The 5,277-nt window shown below is 36.7% G+C and overlaps 1 non-coding gene across 1 annotated transcript; it reads right to left on the reverse strand.

Annotated features, from left to right (window-relative positions):
* Window positions 1-1,449: 1,449 nt before the first annotated feature.
* On the reverse strand, window positions 1,450-1,611 carry LOC112046455 (U1 spliceosomal RNA). Its single transcript, XR_002886886.1, has one exon. It is a non-coding gene; the product is annotated as a U1 spliceosomal RNA (small nuclear RNA).
* Between the last annotated feature and the right edge of the window lie 3,666 nt (window positions 1,612-5,277).

Below are 5,277 nucleotides of genomic sequence, written 5' to 3' on the forward strand. Positions count from 1 at the left end.
AATTATCCCATGCTGCTAATTGTCGCATCACTTAACTTTGCGAACAAACGTGTACAAAACACGCGAACATGTTTTGGTATATAATTTAAATGTAAACATTGAAAAACAGCTGTATGTAATATGTGGTGTCAATCATTTTATGGTGCTAATTGTCGCTTCACCTGCACACTATGCAAGAGTTGTTGTGCGCTGCACTCTCGCAGAAAATTGCCTTATTATTTTACTTACCACACAAAATATTTTAGAATTGATTTTGAGTTTATTTATGATTTTTTCTTTTATTTTTAACTTGGTGGTTTCTTTGTTTCCTAACTATAGGCTGTTACTACTTGGAATTACGAAATACTTACTATTTTTTTTGTAGCTTGATACAGAACTCAAACCTAGGAGTTAATGATCCAGAGCAGCATAGTCTAACTGCTGGACCAACAAAACAGAAACAGTGTAGTTGCCAAGTTTCAACACATTTCGAATGTATTGATCGGAATGGCAATGACCGCTCAGCAATAATCACATGTGCATGAACTGTAAGAACAGTGACAGCTCGTCTTGATAAGATTATAGGTAAGTTATACCTACTTACAGAATATTTCATGACAATGATATCGATATGACTTTGTGATGCAACCTTTGTAGATTAAACAAGGTATAACGGTAATTGAAAACTGACTTGGCTACTTCACTAGATTTGATTCTAATTTGTCATGTATACGAGTATATGAGCAGCCAGTAGGTCCCTATTTATAGGGAATAATTTACTTATTTCAAATACTTTCATGCACACTCATAAAAACAAATATATATAAAACGTGACAACATCTAACTATTTTTTATAAAAATCCTTTCAAACCAAGTTTCTTAAAAAAAATACATTGTGTGCCTTGAATTTTTTGTGGACATCAAGCGCGTTGATGAATGTCTGGATGTCCATCACTTGTTAATGATCATCATTAACGTTGATGAAAGTTTTTAGTGAACTTCAAGTCTACTCCTCACCGTGTAGCTCGGTGCAGCCTCGCGACGACCATTCCCCCCCTTCCCTCCCGCGCACCTACCGACGAACCCCCCGATAACGTCCTCGTCACGCCACACGGTCAAACACCCGACTTGTTTTTGTTATAGCCGCCTGCACCTACCTATACGCATTTACGTATGGAAGGTCTTGAAGGTCTATTTTGAGATGTTATTTCATGTAGGTAGTAGTAGTAGGTACCCACTTACTTCGCCGTCATCAACCCATATTCGGCTCACTGCTGAGCTCGAGTCTCCTTTCAGAATGAAAGAAAGAAAATTCTCTGGTATGCAGGTTTCCTCACGAAGTTTTCCTTCACCGTTTGAGACACGTGATATTTAATTTCTTAAAATGCACACAACTGAAAAGTTGGAGGTGCATGCCCCGGACCGAATTCGAACCCACACCCTCCGGAATCGGAGGCAGAGGTCATATCCACTGGGCTATCACAACGCAGTCCCCACTACCAAAAATTACGCGTCCGAGTTATCCACATTAGGGATAATCGCAGAGGTCAACCCAGCCGCAGTGCAATGGAAGGGCCTCGCTCTGGGGGAACCGCCTTCATGATCACGGTGTCCCCTACGCCAGGTAAGTATTACCCACTAAGTAAGCTCACTTACTTAATGATCATTTTTGATCATGATCATCCATGATTTGCTGCTACGTAGTATAAATCCCGTTTTTTTTGGTTGTGGGAGGGAAATCTCTTTCTGGAATACCTAACTTACTGGGGGAGAAGACGGGTTATGTGGTACTTACCACTAAAACCCCTTCGGTGCCAGTACCTCAGCGCATTTGGGTAGGGTACGGAACCTCACTCAAACTGCCTCCGTCGATAACTAAGCGTAGGCTCGTCTATAAGAATGACATAATAGTTCTGCTACTACCACGTATAGCAGTTCATGCCACTTCAAGCTGCTACGAGTATCTTCCCGGTGTCACCTAATATGATCTCCCTACATCTTATTAATATTATTAAAAACGCGAAAGTTTGTATGGATGTTTGTTACTCTTTAACACCGCAACTCCTTAACCACCTTAACTGAAATTTGAAACGAAGATAGATAATAATACACTGGATTAACATATGCCTATGTTACTTTTCATCTCGGAAAAATCAATGGTTCTCACGGGATTTGTAAAAAACTTAATTCCACGTGGACTAAGTCGCGGGCGTTCAGTAGTTTATATTCCTAGGATCAGTGGCGTGCACAGGGTTTTAACTAGGGTAGGCAAAATGGAAAATTATTTCTTTAATAAGGTAATCTAATAGGTACATGTTCGTAATAAGACATCTAGGAAGGCAATGCACTTTTGCATCTATAAAGTGCACACCACTGTGGATACATATCAAGTTATAGCCCATGATACGCGGGCGACGGGGAGGGAAAGACTGCGCGGGTGTGAAGTCGTGCGCGCGGGGCAGAGGCTGGAAGGTGGGGTGCATCAATTGTGGGTATATCTGTCATCGCTACCCGCCTTCCGGTCCCCGCGGACCATCGGGAGTGTTACGAGCGAAGTTGCCAAGCTATACATTCCGACTCTATTCCTAACATTTCCATCCTAACATCCTAACATTTCATTACTTATCATCCTAACATTTCATTACTTATCATCCTAACATTTCATTACTTATCATCCTAACATTTCATTACTTATCATCCTAACATTTCATTACTTATCATCGAAGTCACGTAAGTACTTATTCCAAATTTAAATCCAATGGAACACTCTGAATTGCTCTTAATTTAAATTTCAAGATTTCACTCCCATATTAACAGGGTAAGTCAATAAACCAAGATTTAATAAACTAAAAACAGCTGTTAATAAAAAAATGTACAAAAAAATCTTGTTATCAAAGTATCCGAACGTCTCAGACAATTCATCCGGATTCATTCATTAAAACTTTAATAAAGCGAATGAAATATTAAAACGGTATAAAAGTTTACGGAATAATAAAAAAGTGAAATGTTTTGATCCGTTTTAAACTCCCGCCTCTTTCGCTTTCATTCATGCCCATTGCCCAACTAAAACAAACTTTATTCCGATTTACAAGTGTGTGTATCGCTGTATCATATTGAGTTGAGTTTGTGTGCGTTTCGTCATAGAATACTGTTATGAAAGGAAAGGTTCCACTATTTTTCTTTTTACCTATTGTGGTATTGTCTCTGAGAGTCTTATGTGAATCTTCGCTTTTGTTCTTGTTAGTTTCTTATTGCTCAAATAAAACAATCGTTACTCCGTCATTCGACTGTATATGGACGTTTACTGTTAAGTGTGATAAAGTAAATATTTGTTGTTAAACTTGCCTCTGATATTCTAATTTAATTTAGATATTTTACAAATAAAAAAAATATAATTACTATAATAATAATAATTGACTAATTTTATGATTTAAACTTCACGCTTTTACTTTACACAAAGCTTTTTGATGAAATTTATTACTGAGTTTTTTATTATATATCAACTATCAAGAGCCTGTATTGACTTGACCTTCGTTATATTATAAAAGCTGAAAGTTTGTTAGTTTCTTAGTTGATCCCATAACATGTATAGGCAATATAGAATTCGGATCATGGTGTATTTGGAATAGGTATAGCTGGTTACAAAACTCCAGACCCCTTATCATCCAAGGTAAAAGCCTTTTTTATATTTCTTTCCAAATAATATTCGAAATGAAATCATGTCTCTACTAGCCAGACACATAAGAATTAAACGTTAGTTATTAGATAATAGATAATAGGGATGATGACAGTTTTTTAAATTGTATATAAATTAAGAGTATACTAATAGTAAAGCAATTTTGTAAAAGGAACAGGATGTCTGCGATCATTACTTTCGGAGCTACAGGGATTTAAAGAGTCAGATTTGCGGCGCTGCCGCGGATCCCTGAAAAACGCTCCATACAAAATGGCTCGAAAAAATGACGTCATAGGCAATGTAATGATCGTTAGATTTGTATGCGCGTTCAAACAAAATTACTAATATCTTTGTTATTTGTGCGTTTATCTTTATAGTTCATATATTAAAAAATGTCCCATTTAATGTAAGGAAGCTAAAACTGTATAAATTTTTATCTAATTACGATAAAAAAAATTTAATAGTTTTTGAAATTTTATAATCTCATTTATTTTGCAAATATCCAGACAATCTTTGCTTTTTATTCATAAATTAGTTAACAATGACCCTATTTATCCAAATGTATCATAAAAATCAATATATTCCAACCTAGTCATCATCCCCACTATCCAGCTCAGCTTCAGCTTATATTTAACTTGTTCAGTTAGTATTTCATATACTTATGTGTGTGGATCAAACCACAGAAGATACATTTGAAACAGTTCGAAATTTTTGATGATTGTTTATTTCATGTGACAGCAGGTACAATAGCGTGATAAAAATACTTATAATTACGAACACGCACCTTTACAAGTTTAACATACTTGTAAAGTTTCAAGTTTGTCTACATTTTCAGTACCCATACTCGCTTCATAGGTAGGTACCAACAACAAAACAAACAAAACAAGGTGAACAAAATTTTCCGGCGTTCGCCGCAAGGTCCTTCTTGTTTATTAAAACTCTTATTCTTTGCCTGGAGTCACAAACATAAATATGTAGGAGGTATCGCCGCAGATAAACTTGTAAAAAGTTATGAATGAAACCGAGAGTGCCGTAGTAGAGTTGTAGCCTCCCCCCGCGTACCCCGCGCTGCCCCTCACCACCCTCCCGCTGCCGACGATTTGTTTCATGCATTTAGTTTTATTACGTTTTCAACATAATTTACGGTACGAGTATCCGTGCAATCGTGCCGTCTGTATTGTGCAGGTGAGCTTTGATTCTTTATTCAAAAGTACTAAAGATTGCTATTGCTTGACGTATCTTTCTTTTTTTTAATTGTCTATGTCATTGTTCACTTTTTAATTTTTTAATAGTGCAACGGAATAAAGGGAATTTTAACGTATTTCCGAGGGAAACGGGAATATTATGAAAAAAATGCATGTTGTTTACATGGTTTGCGTACGACAAGACGGCTCTGTTACGGGCTATGGTTTTCCACTCACCATCTGGTGGACCATAGCGCTTGTTACGTCTACTACAGATTATCAGTCAGAATTAATCTAATTGTATAATATAGAACCACGTCGGTAATGTGTAAGCCTAATCAAAATAAGCATATTGAAGATGAGTGCAGAATTAAAATGAAAATTACACAGTTGAACATAGAATCTCCGTATTTTTTTTACTTTACAAGTTACCCCTTG

This window comes from Bicyclus anynana, chromosome 21 (genome assembly GCF_947172395.1).
Source record: "Bicyclus anynana chromosome 21, ilBicAnyn1.1, whole genome shotgun sequence".
NCBI lineage: Eukaryota > Metazoa > Arthropoda > Insecta > Lepidoptera > Nymphalidae > Bicyclus > Bicyclus anynana.